This window comes from Peromyscus californicus, unplaced genomic scaffold, assembly GCF_007827085.1.
Source record: "Peromyscus californicus insignis strain IS unplaced genomic scaffold, ASM782708v3 Scaffold_7__1_contigs__length_154581171, whole genome shotgun sequence".
Lineage (NCBI taxonomy): Eukaryota > Metazoa > Chordata > Mammalia > Rodentia > Cricetidae > Peromyscus > Peromyscus californicus.
Genome location: NW_026294595.1, coordinates 115162684 through 115183034, shown reverse-complemented (window position 1 = coordinate 115183034; position 20351 = coordinate 115162684). Strand labels below are relative to the sequence as shown.

At 36.5% G+C, this 20351-nt stretch overlaps 1 protein-coding gene and 1 long non-coding RNA gene across 9 annotated transcripts in view; both read right to left on the bottom strand.

Moving 5' to 3' along the window:
• Nucleotides 1-20351, bottom strand: part of Macrod2 (mono-ADP ribosylhydrolase 2) — a 1966896-nt gene that overhangs the window by 1925162 nt on the left and 21383 nt on the right. The gene's annotated exons all lie outside the window — the stretch shown is intronic.
• On the bottom strand, nucleotides 6269-19352 carry LOC128102358 (uncharacterized). The gene is made up of 3 exons (XR_008215389.1): nucleotides 19257-19352; nucleotides 15053-18217; nucleotides 6269-14233 (listed from the first exon to the last, which is right to left on the bottom strand). It is a non-coding gene; the product is annotated as an uncharacterized LOC128102358 (long non-coding RNA).

Sequence of the window (20351 nt, the reverse complement as noted above, 5' to 3'; positions counted from 1 at the left end):
TACTGACACGTGGTAAATATTCATTTACTGAAAGAAGCCAAGGAAAACTGGGTGCAGCATGGGGAAAATAACAAAATAAACAGATTAATACAAAAGAAATTTTCAAGCTAATCACTTAAAATATTTTAGTGAATAATAGAGTCATACACCAAATTAATGCAAGTTCCTATATAGAGGCAGTAATAGTGTAAACATAGTATTTTATTTTAATCTTGCTTCACAAATCACTAAGCCTAAAGCTTGTATCTTTTGTTCTGTAACCTTTAAGATAGTTTCACCAACTGGATTCCAAAGAACCAGACAAAATCCCTCTGAGGAGGGTTCAAGGCATCTTACATTTAGCAGACCTTAAGATGATTCTTCAACATACTAGAGAGAACTACTCTTCTAAATTACTAGCCTACATTTCAAATCACTGAAATAAATTTTAAGTAAGGATAGAACTCCAACAATACAACATGTTAATTCATAAAACATAAAAGTTGCTGGGCTTGGCGGTGCATGCCCACAATCTCAGAACTCAGGAAGGTGGTTGCAGATTCATGGCCAGCAGAATCTACATGGAGAGCCAGGCAAGCCAAGCCAGGGTTGTATAGTAAGACCTTGTCTCGGACAGACAAAAAGGCCCACACAAAGTTAAAACTATTAACTTGCTGATGCAAATTATTTTCTTGAACTTCTCTACATTGTCACAAACAAAAGACAGAATATAGGCTAGCAGGGCTCAAGATGCTGATGCTGGACTGTACAACTGTGTGTAGATATGTATCAGCATTATTACAGGAATCATAGTAGAGGTACTAAGTACATCTTCAGGCACTAAGGAATATTAAAAGATCCCAACTTCAGGATATTTCAGAGAAATAAACAAATTTCTTATAGTATCTGGATATCCATTTTCCTAAGTCTCTAGGCCAACATGCTCCCAGCCTTCTCCTTCAATGATATGCATGTGACTAAGATCAGACTTTCAGAAATTATATGTAAAATCATAAGCATTTCTCAACCATCACAAAGTACTAGAAAAAATAAAAATCCATTTTTATTTAGGTGTTTCAATTTTTGTTTTATAAAATTGTTTAGTTGTTTTGAAACCATTGTACATTATTTATATACAATTTTTAAGACAAACATTAAGCAAATCCATATAATTCAAATAACTAGTAACAAATTGGAATTGTAAGACTCTTAAACAGCAGACTTTACTTCAGTGACATATCCTAACCAATAAAACCAAGAATGTAGTCACACAAAAATACATTTCAAAGGAAACCCAGCATAGTTAGCAACCTTTTTGTATATAAGGATACTTGTGCTCTCTGATATAATAAAGAGAGCAGTGTGACAGCTTTAAGTGACAAAACCATGAGAAATATATAATTTGTCTGCATTTTAGTCAGTGCATAGGATTACATATGGCTGTTTTCATGTTTATAGTACTAAGGTATCAGATATCTAAGTAAGGACATAAACACTGAATATTTTTAAAATCTGTCAATAAATTCAAATATTATAATCAATGAAACAAAGATTATACCAAATTAACTTACCAAGACACACAAATCTCAACAAATACTACCAGCAACATATCCTAAAACGTTCCTTCCAAAAAAAAAAAAAGTAACCAAATAGAGTCAACCCATAAATATGTCACAATAACCTGAGAACGAATGCCATGCTATAAACAGATTGGCAGTAGGTACTAAAAGCAATAACAAAATTACTAATTCTTCTTTTGAGCATATGTATAAGCACACCCTCTCCATCCTCTAACCCATCTCAAATACTTCTGTTGTGCATTTTATATGACTTTTGAGATCAGAAATCCCATCTATATCCGCTGTATAACCTTTAAATGTTTTCTTGGCTTCTTGACTTCACTGACACTCAGCTCTCTTTTAAGAATATTGATTCATTTTTTTAAAAAGCCTTTTACTTAATCCTCAACATTATATTCATCAAACTAAGGAAAGGAATTAAATGGTCTTCATTCCAACAAAGACATCTGCCCCTTACTGTTCTGATTCAAAGAAAAATGCTAGCCATTTTCTCCTCTTTCCATGGTCATAAACATAGACAGGTAGAAACTATAGATACAGGTAACAGCATATCAGGTGGATTAAAGACTAAGAAGGAATCAGAATCTTTAGACAACATTGTGGAAAAGAGTCAAGTACCAACTCCACATTGAGCTGTTTCATAACAATATTCCATTCTATTTGATGCCCTGAACTTGTATTTTTATTAAAGAAAATAAGTCTCATGCCATAATACATTTTTTCACTGTTCTTGGGAAAAATAAAAATGTCTACGCTTATTATACCATATAAAACTCTACATAATCCTACACAGGCTTCTACCTCTTTGTTCCAATCCAAATGAAACCTAGCCCTAGGTTCTCTTACGATTTTCATGAGCACCTATTATCAAGTTGTTCACTGTCAGCACTTCAGAAAACATTCTGTTGCTGTTCTACCTACAATGTTATCACCTAGGTCTATCACATTATCCATTTTATTTTCTTTATAGCAATTTAATTTCTTCATAGTCTGAATCTGTCCTTCTGCTTCTCTGTTCTAAGTAAAATATAAGTAGTATGTAAACAAAAAATTACCTGTTTAGTTCATGATTACATTTAAAATATTTCACATATTGACAAAAAAGCATTAAGTAGACAAGCTAGTGGTGCAGATTTATAAAAATACCAACTACTAAGGAGGTTAGGCAGGATGAAAAGGAATCAAAGGCCAGAGCAACTTAGTGAAATTGCCATAGCAGAATAAAAATCAAATAAATGTCTTGGAATATACCTCAGTCCCAGAGTACTTGCCTAGCATGAATGAGGCTTTATATTCAATCTCAAGTACAACAAAATAAAAAGGAAGAAAAGAAGGAAGGAGAATTCAGGAAAGATTAATTATACCTTTTTTTAAAGATGGAGTTCTTGGGGCCAGGATGCCTTGGTGGATAAAGTGTTGGATTCTTGAGCATAAGAACCTAAGTTCAGACCCTCAGCATCTATATAAAATGTTGAACATGGCAGGTAGTTGCTGTAACCATGATACTGGGAGACAGAGAAAGGAGAAACCCTGGGCTCATTGGCCAGCCAGCCATGTCAAATCTGTATGCTAGAAGTTCAGTGAGAGACCATGTCTCAAAACGATGTAGTAACTTAGGAAGACCTCTAGCCTCCCCATGAGCACATACAGATGTGTAAATGCACATGAAGACATCCACCCCCACCCTGAAAGATAAATGTCTTACCTCACCAGGACATTGGCTACCCTCAAGCCTGGACTACTCTTTTTTATTATTATTAAGAAATTTTCTATTCATTTTACACACCAACCACAGATTCCCTTCTCCTACCTCCTCCTACCCCCAGCCTCCCCCCCTCAACCCACCACCCCCATTCCCACCTCCTCCAAGGCAAGGTCTCCCATAGAGAGTCAGCTGAGCCTGGTACATTCAGTTGAGGCAGGTCCAAGCCCCTCCCCCCTGCACTAAGGCTGCACAAGGTGTCCCACCATAGGCACTGGGCTCAAAAAAGCCAGCTCATGCACCAGGGTGGATCCCAAACCCACTGCCTGGGGGCCCCTAAACAGTTCAAGCTAAACAACTGTCTCACCTATCCAGAGGGCCTAGGCCTGAACTACTCTTCACTCGATTCTACATTGCTTCCTATTCTTCAACTTTCAGAGTAAATGGCACTGCTTTAAGATGTTTCTCTGACTTAAGACAGAGAATGTTTCTGTTTCTAAGACAGCTTCAATCCCACCTACTGCCAGACATTTTCTATCACTTCGTCTGATTTATTCTCCTCCGATTAGCCTTCAAAACAGAAAATTAAACTATATATTTATTGGGCACCTGCCCCAAAAACATAAAGCTTGCAGACAGGGAGGCTGTTTTGGGGGGGGGGGGTTATTTTGTTTTGTTTTTATTCAGTAAATAAAGTTTCAAGTAAGTAAATTAAAGAATGTAAACAAGGCCACAAAACTGAGGATAAGTCTACAACTAACTCCTCCCCCCAGGAACACATGTTTTTTAATTCAAACATGATTAACTCTTGAGATTAAGTAAAATGCAAAACTTAACAGTAAGTTAAAGTTTATCCTGAATCATAAACACCATCAATTAAAAAGGCCAAGAGGAAGAACAGAGAAATTACATCTTCCCTACTTCAAATATATACATTTTTCAGAACTTAATTTATTCTTAATATTGATAAAGACAAAAACAAGGTCAAGTATTTGGAACTTTTCAAAAGTAATTTTCAGTAAAATTAAAATTAAAGTGTGTGGTGTATAGGACCAGTGAGACAGCTCAGCAAGCAAAAGTATTTGCCTCAGAAGCCTGGCAACCTGATTTACAGACTGGGAACCCACAAAGTTGTCCTTTGATCACCACACATGCACTGTGGCATGTGCACCCCCACACATACATATCATGCACATACATACACAATAAATTCTAAATAAAGTGAGAATAGGATACATATACATATAAAAGAATGCATTCTGCATACACTAGAAACAAAACATTAAAAACTTAAGTGTAAAAACAATTATACAATGAATGAAAATGAGCCAGACTCCTTAAAGCCTAGCACATGAGTTTTTTAAAAAAAGCAATAAAATGAAGAAAGCAGTAAAATATTTTAAAGACGTCATTGATAATATACCATCAAATGAAAATTTTTAAATAGTAGTAAAAGGGGGAAAAGCACACAACTTGTGCAGTTTCCATTTACTAAGTGTGGAGACAGGAGGAGCTGTTTGTAAAATAGCCTGCAATTCAAGCAGGACAAAGAGGTGGGACTGTTTGTGAGGCTGACGGAGAAACTTTATTTTTTGGCACTGTGGCACCTTTTGGTAGGAGATAAAAGTAGGGCTACATTGTATTGAATTTCAATTGTTATATTTATTGTCTTCTCACTGAAAAAACATCTTTTTCTATGAGTTTTACTGAGCCATATACACAGAAGAGTCAAGCGGCCATGAACAACTCACTAAAATATCCCAAAGTCAGTATACCTATGCAACCACCAATCGTGTTAAGAAACGCATCACTGACTCCAATACCACTTCCTTTCCCATAAAAGAAACCATTGTCCTGAGGTCTCATTCTAGCTTTTCCTGCTTTGGAGTTTCATATGCATAAAATAATATACAACATTCCCTTCTGTGTTGGCTTACTTTGATCAATAGAATGTTTGCATAATTCCTTTGCTGCTACATACGGCTATAGTTTGTTGGACTACTGTTCTCATTCCTGTACAGTACTGACTTGAACACACAATCTATCCATTTCACTACCAATGAACATTTTTATCTCCATGTTTCTCTTAATAAAAACAATGAAAGTGACTTTCTTGTTTACTGGTTATCTTTCAATTCCTACTGAAATTGCTGGACATATGCACTACAGAACAATAAAATTCATGAAGATATTACTGGACAATTTTCAGAAATGATTTTCCCAATTTATGCTCCCAGCAGCAGCACAGATGTTTCATTGTCCTTCGTATTTTACTAGCATGTAATATTTTCCATCTTTTTATTTTTAACCATTCTAGTTAGTGTTGTAAGGTTATCTTACTACAGTTTTAAACAGAATTAACCTGTTGACTAGAAATTTTTAGCACTTTTATTAGCTACTTATATTACTTTTCTCATTGCTGTAATCAAAGACCTAACAAGAAACAACTTAGGCAGGGTTTCTTTTACATCCTGCTTTCAGAGTATAGCCCATTATGGTAGGGAAGTCATGAGAGCAGAAGCTTGTATGTACTCACGGTTAAGCCCAGAGAGATGAATGCTGGTGTTAAGCTCAGTCTCTGTTCTGTCCCTTTTTATTGAGTCAGGGACCCCAGTCCATGGACTGCTGCCACTCTCATTAAGGGTGAGTCTTCCCTCAACAATTAAACCTCACAGCCATAGCTATAGAAATCTAAATCCACTCCAGCTGGCCATGAAAACTAACCATCATACCATTTAAGTATCCTCTTTTATTAAATACCTGATCAATTCTCTTTCCCTTTTTTTTTTTTGGGGGGGGGGGGCTGGGTTTTCTGTCTATCAGATTGATTAATACAGACAAAAGTTATTTGTCAAACATATGCACTGCAAATATTCTTTGGTTTGTTTTATATCTTCTATTAAAACCTATAACACAGGCTCTTGTCAATGTTCAAAAGGTTATAAGTCTCTTCCTTTATGCCATTGAAGATTGTTTAGTTTTGCTTTCTGTGCTGTTTAGGAAATACTTTTGGGGGGGGTTGTTTTGTTTTGTTGTTGTTGTTTTTTTTTCCGAGACAGGGTTTCTCTGTGTTGTTTTGGTGCCTGTCTTGGATCTCACTCTGTAGACCAGGCTGGCCTCGAACACACAGAGAGCAGCCTGGCTCTCTGCCTCCCAAGTGCCACCACCGCCTGGCAGGAAATACTTTTAACCAGACTTAAAGCATCGTATGTGTGCTTCCCTCCCATGATGTGAGGTTTAAATCCAATCACAAATCAGTTAGTTATCCCCAGAATAGTTATGACTCTATTACACAGGTGGGCATATCTTGCCTGGAAGGTAGGTATTATATCACACATGGTCTACAGCTAGATCCTTGGTAAGTTTTCTCTCCCAGCAGCCTGACTTTCTGGTACTGAATGCTAGCCAGCAGAGAGGAAGCCTCCAGTTTAGTTCTACCTTGATTTCTCAGTGTCCTGTAGTCAAAATGTGTAGCTGTTAATATTCTGATCTCGCCCCTTGGCGCCACCCTATGCCCTGACATAGAAGCCTCTTCTTAAGGGAAAACCCCGCCTCTTCCTCTCTCCCTCCTCCCCTCTTCCACTTTCCTCCCAGGAGGTGTGCAGACCCTCGGGCCGCTCCCTCTCTCTTCCCCTCTCCCCCCTTTTCACTTCTCCCCACTAAATAAACCTCTTCACTGAGCACGGTCTGCATGGCATCTTTGTCTCTTAGCTGCCACGGGGCACCTGGGTTCTCTACCCGCCAGAGCCTTCTTTATATAATTGATAACAATAGTGTCCTCAGGAATAGGGTCTTACTGGATTATCTAGTTCTGGTAGGTCACCAAGAGTAATGGCAATAGCATCTATCCTTTTAGGGGCCTCTGTGTCCTCGCTGGCCAATAATTCATACAGAGGTATCCCACACCTGGCACAAAGATTCTTGTTGAATAATCAATGACTTCTGGAAGCAGCATTATCTAACCATAAGGAGAATTACCGCAGCAAGCTGTTTTTGTTGCATAATTTTTAAGATATATTTTTTAGTTTATAAAGTAGCAGTTTACATATGGCTTTATCACTAATCCTTACTTTTTGTTAACCCTCTTCCAACTCCACTTACCTCAACCCTTTGATCCAACCCTGTGTCAGCCTTTTAACACCTAGTATTCCCATCTACCCCCAACACACACAGTTTCATACCCTCTATGCTTTACTATATCTTCTTCATTAGTTGCTCATCTCCCCTTTCTTGCTTCCTAGCCCCGATAAATACTGACTCAAATTTAAATACAGAACTCGATATCCAAAGCTGGGATCTACATATGAGGAAGAACAGCATCTTTCTGTGCCGGGTTTACTTAAATAGTACAGTATTTTCCAGTTGCATTTGTTTTCCTGCAAATTTCATAGTTTTATTTCCTTAAGGCTGACTAGAATTCTATTATGTATATGTATTTCATTTTCATTATCATTCTTCAGATGGTGGACACCTAGGCTGGTTTCATTTCCTAGCTACTACACAGACACCTGTTGAACACGGATATACTAGTATATTTGTCATAGGTCATAAAGTCCTTCAAGTATATACTCAAGTGTGGTAGCTGGATCATATGTAAATTCTATAGTTAGCTTTTTGACAAACTACTATACTGAATTCTATAGTGACTGTACCATTCTACACTCCTACCAACACTGAATGTGAGTTCCCTTTTTCCACACAACCTCACAAGAATCTGTTATTTTTTTAAAACAGACATTCTGATTGAAGGGATATAGTACATGCCTGTTACTATAAACCCTGTCCAAAACCCATGGTAGGGGGAAGGAATAGATCCAAGCAAAACACAGTATTGTTTCCCTAAATGAACATATCAAACTGCCTTCTACATATTTATGTTTATGTCCATAGACTAGTGCAGCTCTCAGGAACGGGCAGAGAAGCTCCTTTCTGCAGAGGTAGTGGTTAATGAAGAGACACCTATCTGGTAAATATGTGACCGATAAGTGATCAACTTTAAATAGGACATCACCACCACTCTTTGTCTTAAGGACCAAGGAGCATCACACAAGAGAGTGGAGGAAAACATAATGAGCCAGAGGATGGCAAGGACTGTTCTGAAATGCTGCCATCCAGATGTGACACTATCGTTACAACCATGAACACACAGCAGCTGTGGATGCTTGCACTTATCTAGGTCCTCCAACTTTCCATCACGACTAGAGGAGGTGACCATGAGATTCCATCCATTCCTGAGGAGCTAGTAACTGTTAATGGATTCTGGGAAAGAGGAGGTCATTTTCTCTAATGGTGTAGCCACTGGGAGACTAGGTAAGAAGAAGAGGGAAAGAGGGAAAGGAAGGAGATGGCAGAAAAAAATAAGGGAAACTGAATATAATCACAATAAATTATATGTGTATATGAAATGGTGAAAATACAGAAAAGGTTATACAATCCTGAAAAGCAATAACAAGACATATATGCATGACCTAGGATATAAAGAAAAATCATAAAACTTTAGAAACAAAAAAGACTTAAAATTTTTTAAAAGGAAACACTTTCTATGCTTCCTTTCTTTGGAGTAAGTGCTGGAAGGAACTCCAATACTCTCCTCTCTAGAGACAGTTAACTCATTCTCCAGGCTTTAAAAAAAAAAAAGGAAGAAATGCTAGCCTACTTGAAGACAAGGAAGGTATCTAGAGGCTTCATTATTTTGCTTTTCACATATAAAATTTCAATAATTGTGCACAGTGGGAAACAAGGTCAAGTTTCTTCTCCTCCGATTTGGCTAGCCAAATGACCTGCAAAATTTATTGAAAAAGAATACTGTTATTTAGCAAAAAGTAAAACCCACTATGAAGGTATCAATAATGAACTTTTTAAGAATCAAATAATGTGTATAACTAAAACATGTTGGGAACTGAGAAAATGATAAGCAAACAACAGTAACATATAACTTTAACTCTCCTAAGTACACAATGGTTGAAGCAGTCATAAATGAAGTATATCTAAGTAATACACACACAACACCTTATAACCCACAGAAAGTGCACCTTGTTCCTCAATGGCTGGGAAACATTTTAAATACTGCTTAAAATGTATCAAAAGAAAAATAAATTCTTAGGAAAAAATCACATTTTATTCTAATAATATTTTAAACACACATATTTCACAATTTCAAAATACCTGAAATCATTTTAAACAGTTTTTGTTTTTGTTGTGATGTATGCATAAGTACTGTATGTGTGTGTGCACACAGAGGCCAGAAGTCAACATCAAATGTTGCTCTTCTCGAACTCTCCACCCTATTTCTTGAGACAAAGTCTCTCATAGAATCCAGAACTCACTGACTGGCTAGGCAGCATTGGAGATCTGCCTTGTTCAGGATACAGATGCATGTCCCCATGCCCAACTTTTATATAGGTGCTTAGGATTCAAACTTAGGTCTTTACATTTGCACTTCAAGCACTTTACCAACTGAGTCATATCCTGGCCCCTAAGTACCTTTTAGATCAAGGAAATTACAGGTCTTTTTTATTGAAAACCAAATAATGACAAACTTTATCTGTATAGATACAGATATAAATACAGATATATAGATACAGATAATGGCATTTAGTCAAAGTTGCACTAAGAAGTAAACAGTAAACTTATACACACACGGGGGGCAGGGAGAGAGACTGGAAAACTAAATTATTAGAAAAACCTAGAAAAAAACTAATTTATTTGATTAGAGAGTATGAAAATACAGTTCAAAACAAATTACAGGGCCTAAAAAAACAAATATATACATATTTCCAACCTAATTAAATATCTGAACAGAAAAATTCTAAAACATAAATTGACAATAATAAAGGGACTTTATTCATCTATAGAGCAGACTAATATAAGAAAATTCTATACTCAATGGGTCATTTTTTACACTGAATAAAGTTGATGATTATTAAGGAATGCACAGGTTAATACAAGAAAGTGTGACAATTCACGATTAATTTTAGTTTTTGCTCCAAAGCTCATGATCTCTTCCTTATGTCATTCAATAATAAAAACTGCTGGGCAGTGGTGGCACATGCCTTTAATCCCAGCACTCGGGAGGCAGAGGCAGGCAGATCTCTGTGAGTTCGAGTCCAACCTGGTCTACAGAGCAAGCTCCAGGACAGGCACCAAAACTACATAGAGAAATCCCGTCAAAAAAAAAAAACCAAAATAATAATAATAATAATAATAATAATAATAATAATAATAATAATAATAATAATAATAATTTAAAAAACCATGGCATGAAGAACAAAACTACCCAATGAGAAGGGGAAAACACAGGCTAAGGCAAAGAACTAGTGAAATCCAGATAGGGCCCACTTCTCAAATGATGCATGTTGGAAAGCCGTCACTAGAGGGCGGCATTGCAAAGATTATAAAAAAAAGTTGCTTGAGGAGGTACCACAAAAACTACAACCCACTCCACTATTAATGCTCGTTTTTTAGGTAGTAAAACAAAATGTGTTCTTGTGGTTGAATAACTTTGAAGCACGTTTAAAACACGATATCATGATTAAGTAAGAAAATCAATGCCCACTTTTTAACTAAAATGTATAGATATTTGCTTCAATTTCACAAAACAGACAACTATAAGATTAAAAAGGAAAGTGTATAAATATAAAAATACTGTTTTCCATACTAGCTTTGGTACACAGAACCCTTGCCATTTGAAATGATCACATAGACCTTTATATTTTTATGATTTACATATATATTTGACAGTAATAAAATTATTGTATCCCATATAGGACTATTCTCAAACATGTGTCTATAAATAGATTGTTCAGTTGGAACACTGAGCATTGAGAAACACCTTTAATGAATGAAAATGGCAAGAATGACTTCTGGTCAGAGAGCACCATTGCCTGAATTGTCACAACTCAGTTTTCTGGCTTCTTTGAAACTCTTGACAAACTTACCAGAGCCACATTTGAAGGACTACTTCATAAAACTTCTCATTGGCATCCAAGGAAGGTAAATATTCATTGGTCAAATACCAATGTATTGACCCAAAGCACTGATTTCTTCTGTTGTCAACTGTTCCCTACAGTCCCTTTCAGCAGTCCTTGTCAAAGCTTATTGCTCCTTGCATTCCATCTTTAGTCTTGTGACATTAAAACTCACTTCACAGAGGGTTTTCCATATCTCAATCTCTACACAACTTCTTAAACCTGCTCATTTAGTGGGCTATATATTTTTTTTAATTCTATAAACATCTCAATCTAACAGGGTCAATCTTAACTCTTCACTTTTCCTTGAAAGTGTACGGTTACTTATAACCCTCCTTGCTGTTAGTAGGCAATGCCCAGTCTATCTGACAGAAATGCTGGTTCATTCTTTTCTTTCTGGTACTAGTGCAACTGCCACCAGTTTTCAAAATCAGTGATACTGTTATGTTAATAAGACACAGATACCAAATTTTCAAGTGAGAATTCCTCAGGGTAAGAGAAATGTGCTTCATGTCTTTTCTCTACAGAACCAACCTCTCTCGGAGCATCAGAGCACTTCTACCGCCCATGTTCATCTTACCCTCTAGATCTCTTAAGGAAACTGGGGCTTCTTGGGCTTAAGTCTTAAATTTTGTCCCTCCAGTTCTTCCCCCAATCTTACTATAATGTTCCCTTTCAATTGCAAATGCCAAAACTAACCACTTCAAGAGACCCTCTTTACTCCAAAATAAGGGGCTACCCAAGGCCAAGAGGACTTCTTATGACTAAACAACCCCTGTGTTTTTTGCAGATGCATCTTCCACCCTCCAGTTTTCTATGCGTTTTTACTGTAACAATGTCACTTACCAGGCAATTTCCTTCACAGCGTTAGGATGTCCACATCTACCCAATCTTTTAACTCACTACTCATGGAATTTTTCATCCTTCTACATCTACTCTAAGTTTTCTTCGTAATATCTAAGAATCATCCTTTGAAAGCTTTTACCACTGGCAGAAATCACTCTCTACAAACATCCTCCATCAGAGAGCCCTTTTTACATTAGCAAGCAGTTGACCAAGGAGCAAGCTCTCAGTAAATGCTGAAAGGAGTTTACCTAACAAGTCCCCAACAGCCATGACAGCTTAGCCATTTCAAACAGTTTGGCACTTCCCTTATGACTCTACAAACTCGAAGAAGACTATCTTCTGAATTCAATGAACTCTACCTACTTTTAAGAGTCACAAACCTAGGAAACAAATTACTTCTTCCAATATGCAGACAGGCTTCACTTCCATCAGGGTCTCTGGGTGGGATCCTTCCCACCTCTCACCTTCTGATGGTTCCAAATGCCTCTTGGCTTGTGGCCATGGTACCCCATGTTTCGTCCTGTTCCTGTCCCTTCCCTTGTTTCTCACCATGACACTAGTCATTGACTTAGGCCAACCAGGTAATCCAAATGCCCTCTTTGTCTCTGGGCTATCAATCTTAGAAACAGACAAAAGTCCTTATGCTAAGTTAGGTCACCACAGGTTCTGGGAATTTGAACTTGAACATATCATTTCAGGAACCAATATCAGCCCACTGTCAATAACATGCTGAATATTTCATAGGGAGGCATTTGGTAAACAGCATGTATGCCAGGGACAGGCCAAGGTGTTGTGACATATAGCCTGTAAGCTCCAGAAAGTGAAGATGTGTCTGCTTCCCCAAATGCACAGCCATAGTGGTCAGAGATGGGGAAACCAACAACAGCCTTGATAGAATAAACTGCAGTTTGCTGTTTATGGGCAGGTCCATTTCTACATGGAAGCAATAAAAAGACACAGTTTTATGCCTTTACAATACTAACACAAGTCACCATAAATAAACATGTGAAAGCTAAACTTAAAGATCCTATTTCAAGAAATAAGCTGGTGATGACTGGCAATTTTATTTGAAGAACACTTAATAATTCAACTAGAAAGCAGTATCAAATGGAATATTCACCTTGAGCTATTTCTAGAATATGAAAATTCATCATACAAAAAAATCATTTGACAAGACTTTTTAATATGAGTTTCAAGGTAGGAGGATTGCTGTCTTGGTTAAGTGAAATGCCTAATGGTGTGTGAACTTGTGGGGGTGGGACAGGAGTGAGAGGTTCAAGTCTTTAGAACTGTAAGTGAACCATTTTGACAGAGAAAGATCTGTACAACCACCAAGGAGCAATTTGGAAACTAATCTCTGAGGATGAAAATTAGAAAGAACACTATTTAAGGATGAATTCATTCTCTCAACGAGAGTCAAATAAACTCTCTACATGCAAAATGATGAAAAGGAAGGCGAACATTAAGAGTTTCACAGTCTATTGTTGAAAGGCAGGTTTGTAGTTGATACAATTTTACTAAATTCTTTATCTTGACTTCAGGATAAGATGACTAAATATCAAAGTAAAACATTTTAGCATTTATGAAGCCGTTTCTGTTTATCTTAACACCTTTGATGAAATGTAATTTGCACATTATTCTACTTGCTTGGTTTGTTGTTGTTATTTCTTTTGCAACACTAAGAATAGGCACAAGGGCTCATGGACCTAGAAAGTATTCTACCACTGAGCTACAGCCAGTACTTATTTGAAATGAAAGATTAAGTGAATCTTGAATAAATCATACTAGAAATTAGTATCACATAGAGATAACATGAAAATATCTAAAACTACCAATTAATAACTTTTCAAGCATTTCAATCAAGTTCCAGAGACTAATTAAATCTAAGTGGCATCTATTATTCAGCCTAGAAAAGGAGAAAATAATTAAATATTACATTTAATTGGCAATTCAGTAAAGTGGGTAATTCCAATTTCCGTCAGTGTTTCAACAGCAGTATCTTCTATACACAGGAAGGAAAATCTCTTGCTTTCTTCCAATGACTACCTTTTCTTTTCTACATCTCTTCTGCTGCAACAGCTTCTATAAACCAACTCATTTCACAGACAGGAAATACCACCTTTGTGTTGGCTCAGAAAAGAGAACCAAATTGATGTTTACTGAGGAAAAGAAAAACAAAGAAGAAAAACTCCAGTCAAATTAGTTTTAAAAGGAAACAACTGAGCCAGAAAGATGCAGTTGCTGCTACACTTAGTGACCCAAGTTCCATCCCAGGAGCCCATACAGCAGAAGAAAACTGACTCTTGTAAATTGTCTTCTGACCTACCCATGTTTACACAAACAAATGTTATAAAAAAAAAAAAAAAAGGAATTGAAGATATGCGTTGCAGAATTTCCTTGTGCTCACCAGCAATGGAAACGAAATATAAAAACTGTAAACACCATCATATTTACATTCAATTTTTATTTCAAACTGATCAACTAACTCATTGTTAACTAAGTATTTACTAACTATGAAGCACTGTGCTCTCATGAAGGCCAATTTTAAAAGAATATTCAAGAATCCAAAGCAAGAAACAGTTTTTCACAATGTAAGTTTTATCTTCCCATTACTTAAGAGCTGCAAGAATTATTTCCACAAATATCAATTCATACCAATTGATATTTGCTAAGCATAGAGAAAGAAAAAATAAGGCAGCATATGCCACAAATAAGCTTTTAATGTAAGAAAAAGTAAACATAAAATTAAAATAAAAACAAAAAGTGTTTTGGATAATTCTACATAAGAAAGGACCATGGAAAGAGGTGAAGTTGGAGAGGTGGTTATAGCAGCAGCTACATACACTGTGTGCCAAGTAAAGACCATGAACATGAAGTGCTCAGGATGACTGTAAGACAGGGTCAGTTTCCAAACTTGCCAGAAGACGTCATTCACGGTAAGATTAAGGCAAGGCTATGAATCTTTCAAAGATCTTTACCTGTTATAAAAGGCCGTTGGATGAGTCCTTTATGGAAGATGAATTTTAAGGGAGAGGAAGTGAGGCAAGCTGTAATTCGATCTGCTTTTTCTTTTAGCTTCCTCTGAGAAGCCTACAGAATGGGTGAGCTTTAGCAAATAAGTGAAACTACCATTATAATCCCAATAAATGTTTAGGGTAAGAGGGATAGAAATAGAGACTCAAAGACATTTAAAAAGAAACAAACCTAACAATTTAGAAGAAATGATACAGCTGTCACTGGAAAGTAGTAGATGATTTCAAACAACTGGATACATTTCTTCAGAAAAGTTCAAAGGGGATCAGGTTTGGAAAGATGATGAGTTCAGGTTTGACCAGGTTGAATTAGAAACAAGCTAATAACTGTAATGTTTTAAAAATATACATTAAGATCTCAACTATGAAATAATTTGGGGTACTTTTTTTTTTTTTTGGTTTTTCGAGACAGGGTTTCTCTGTGTAGTTTTGCACCTTTCCTAGAACTCACTTTGTAGCCCAGGCTGACCTCGAACTCAGAGATTCCCCCTGCCTCTGCCTCCCAAGTGCTGGGATTAAAGGCGTGCACCACCACGGCCCAGCAGTTTAGGGTACTTTTTAAACTGCTATTTTTTTTTCTTAAGCTAACAATTTATGAACGTCTACTTATTTAATCTGATTTTTGTCAGTTTTTCCTGTTTTAGTTCTTCATGCATATTTTCACATCTTATTGTATAACAGTATCCCCACATTTTATTGTATCATTCAAATCAATTTATAAGATTCTTTCCATACTTTTATAATAATTTCCAAAATCTGATATCAATTTGTCAAATTTTAGTATACAAGTAATACAAATCACTCTCTGGGGGAAAAGAGGCTTTAAAGAGGTGAGGAGATAGTAAAACACGCATTACCAAAATAGAGTGAAGCAATATTGGGGGCTAAAGGTTTAAGCAGGGATTGGGATGAGAAGACAGAAGAGGAGGGATTGGGAATGAGCTACTAAAACTAAGGGAAGGAAGGAAGGGGGAGGGAGGGAAGAAGGGTGTGTGGGTACGAGCGTGTGTATTTAAAAAACTTAGGAAACCCACCACTTTGTAAGCTAATTTAAAAATATAATTTCTTGCCAGGTGGTGGTGGTGCATGCCTTTAATCCCAGCACTTGGGAGGCAGAGGCAGGTGGCTCTTTTGAGTTCAAGGCCAGCATGGCCTATAAAGCAAGTTCCAGGACAGCCAGGACTGTTACACAGAGAAACCCTGTCTCAAAAAACAAACAAACTATATATATTTATGTGTGTATATATATATATATATATGCACATATAATTTCCTTTTTAAAAGGAATTTTAACATACTTAACATGCATGGATGGAAAATGGATTACTAAATAAAACTCTCAGTGCTAGATGTGGAATACCTGCCTATAAGTTACTAATCAGGAAAGACCCCCAAACAACACAGGCTACTGCCATTTCTCTCTTGTTTTCCCACCAGAGCTAGATGGTTAAGACCCTATGAAGACATAGCACACTTTGTTTACAGAAGATTGAGAAATCAAACTTGAACTGACCTGAAAACTTTCTGCTAGCTAGCTCTCATAATGATAGAAGGTGCTATACAGGTTGGTGGTTGGGAAAATCCAACAACAGTGTTACCCAGCTGCATGCTACAGTAACCCTTCCAGGCAAGATGTGCCCAATGGTACAATAGTATCATAAATATTATTCCAATAACCAACCACTTTGAGGTCTGCTCCACAGGAAAGAGGAATCCATGCCTGGTACTATAAACCTGGTCAAAAGCCCATGGCTCAGGAGGTCATACATCCTAGGGGGAAACCTCCTACTGTTGGTTTACTAAATGAACATGTCATTAAATTGACTTTTAAGTATTTATGATTATATCCATACATTAGTGTTGTGTTCAATCTTGGTCAAAGAATCTTCTCTCAGCAAAAGTCAGCAGCCAGTACATAGACTCATAACTGACCAAAGTGCAGAGAGTAAGTTACTGTTGAGTGCTCAGACCTAAATGGGACATCAATATCAACATACCCCACTCAAGGCTCAGGACACATCATGGAAGAGAGGGAAGAAAGAAGGTAAAAGACAAAGATGGGGAGGAATATTGTGAAATGCTATCTCTAGACATGGCATAACAGCTACACTTGTGAACTTGCTGTAGCTATGGTTACTGGCACAAGGGCAAGGAAGTAACACCAGTCAATATTACTTGGATTCAGTGAATTACAGGAGGAGGACATCACTGTGAAAGGAAGACAAGCTGAGAGTACTTAGAGGGAATGAGAATGGAGAGCTGGGGAGGAATATGATCACAATACATTGTTTACATGTATGGAATTGTCACAGAAGAAATAAAAGGTATTCTGCTAAAATCATCTTCTCTAACATCACAATACATTTAGTATTAAAATTGCTATTGTAAAAAATATAAATGCAATATAAAGTCTCAGAAAAATCTGAAGAAAAACAAACAGTAAGTTCATGTACCATAAACTGCATACTCAATATCAAGAAAAAATAAAATTTCAATTCTATTAAGCTGTCTATGGTACAAATTAGAGAGTTGATTACAACATGAATAGGAACCATACTTCTTTTGAAAGGTTATTTATTGACAAAAAGTCACAATTAAGGTTGAGTAGTATAAAATTTTTAAATACAAGAGGGATACATTACAACGCTCTAGTAATAAATACAGACTGTATGTTTTAGGTTTTGGCAGACACTATTTATGTGTATTCATCTTGGAAGCACTGCTGAAATGAAAGCCAGCTACCATCATCCATAAAGAACAAAGAAGTGTTTCTGAATGTTCAAGACTGATGACTACACACAGTCCTAGATCTGAAGTCCAACTGTCTGTCCACACTAAAGACCAGCATTTTTTCTTTAAAGCTCACAAAATTCCGTCATTTCTAAACTCCCTTCTCAGTTCCCAATGTTGAGTCCAGGAAGGTCAGTGTTAGACATGCAACAGAACTGCATGTTTCTCCCATCCTTTTTGTTTGTTTGCCTTCAGGAAGTTCACACTGTTCCCCACACAACAGAACTGCACGTTTCTATCACCCTTTTGGTCTGTTTGCCTTCTTCAAAGTAGACTCTTCTCAGTGGAGTCTTCAATGAGTCTTCCTTGATTCAAAATGGACTGGAAGACAAGATCAGATAAAGGACTTTTTCTATTGCCCAAGCTAGGAAAAATAAATAAATAAATAAGAAAATTATACAAAATTCTCTCATTTAAAAGCTACACTTCTTATTCTCACTAGGGAAAAAAAGCCAAAAACTGAATAAAATTTTACTGGTGTGTGCTTTTATTTTACCTTGGCCAATTTATAAAGACATGCATACAGGTTGTTACAGGTGTAAGTTCCAACTGCTCTGTTTAAAAAGCAACTTTCCCTATAACCACATGTATTTCTTATCACTTCTAATCGTAAGAGAATTACCAATGATCATATGCTAAATCTTGAAAAGTATTTGTAGAAAAATCTCTATAAAATTTCCTGGCACACAGTCAAAAAAAAGTTTGCAGTATTTTAAGCTGTAGTGAGACTAGAGCTATCATAAAAGCCATTTCTAAACTCTGAGCACTTAAATCTCCACTACTCTAGGGAAAAATCAAGAAAGTAAGACTTAAGGAGCTGCAGTTAATTAGCCACTTAATTAAAATGCATAGCTGTGTTAAACATTGTCATGTCTGAGAAGTAAATCAGGTGTCAAATGGTTAAGCAGCCAATTAACACAAGCAAAGGAGAGATAATAAAAAAAAAAGCCTGTTGCAAATTAAGTTTTAAAGTACATGTTCAAAATTTTTAAAAACCAATATAATTCACAGTTCTAAACATTCTCCATTGGTTTTTGTAAGTTACTGACAGCTATTACTATTAAGTCTGCATGCTATGTACCTAATGTCCCTGGTGAATCTTATTACCCATTCGAGTTTGTAATTCAAGACTCTGATATAACTTCCTTTATTGTGATGACAGTAAAAGCAGTACAAAAACAGAAAGGTACTATTTTTCATAAAATTTATACCACTCTTGGAAAAAGACTGCTTCTCCATTCTATCACTGCCATCTATCTCCCAAACCTCCCCCATAGTACCCACCCCTTCCATTAAAAAAATAACTGCTCTATCCAGTTAAAGCACCGTCACCAAGTAAAATATACAAGAAGAATAATACCTGTAAAACTTTCTTTCCACAACTTGTCTCAGGCAAGGATCTGCAGGTTCTCTCTCCCATGACATTCTCCATCTCTCCAACCATTAGGGATGTATCCTGAATGATGGTGGAGGGTTCAGAAGTTTATAGTAGATGTGGTATATTGAGACCAAGGACTATATCCATCTCTTCATAAAAAGGGTGGAGCCTTTCAGGCGGTCCAGAGTACCACCTTCATATCTCTGTGATTATTCTCATTACTACTATTTTAATACTGAGCAATTCCTACACTCAACCCCAAACAAACCATAAGAATATGCCTCAGAATCTTGACTGGCATTCTCTTGGACTTTTTTTTCTCCACAATTCATTATTTTAATATATATATCCTGACTCATTTCCACAAAAGATGCCAGAGATTATAATTTGTGAGTAAAGCAACAGTAGCTCACACCTGTAAATGCAGCACTCAAGGAGGCTGAGGCAGGAGGATCGCCACAAGCTCAAGGCCAGTTACTTAGTGAACTCCAGGCTAACCTGTGCTACAGTATGGAATCTTGCCTCAAGGGAAAAAATCCATATTTAAGGTATTCTCTACATATATATCATGCATAAAATCCATATGCAAAAGGGAATTATTGGTCATTCTCACAGTAATACTCTATGCAAACGTAAAATGTTGCAGAGAAATATGTGAAAATACTTATGTGAGAGTTTAAAAAAAACAGTTTCTTAAAAGTCATTGAAACCTGTATTAAATAAAGAAGCTACAGGTCTGTGATTATGTGCAAGTATTAAAGTGGTCCAGATCACCACTGCTACCTCAATGCTGTCAACCTTCTTTTTAATCCAATGTAACTTTTACTTCAATTGTTAAATAATAGCATTCCTTACAGAACAGCATTGTGTTAAGGAAAAAGGAAAAATATTCCTCTTATTTCTCCATTGTTTTTTTCTCAAAAGGAAGCCTTTATTAATATTTCATGTTCTTTACTCTTTCCTGTGATTTTTATGAACCTGCACTAATTTCTGACCACAAGTATCATATTGCCACACTGTTCTCACATCTTGCTTCTTCACAATATGTCCTGGCTTCTTTTCTTATGAATACATTAT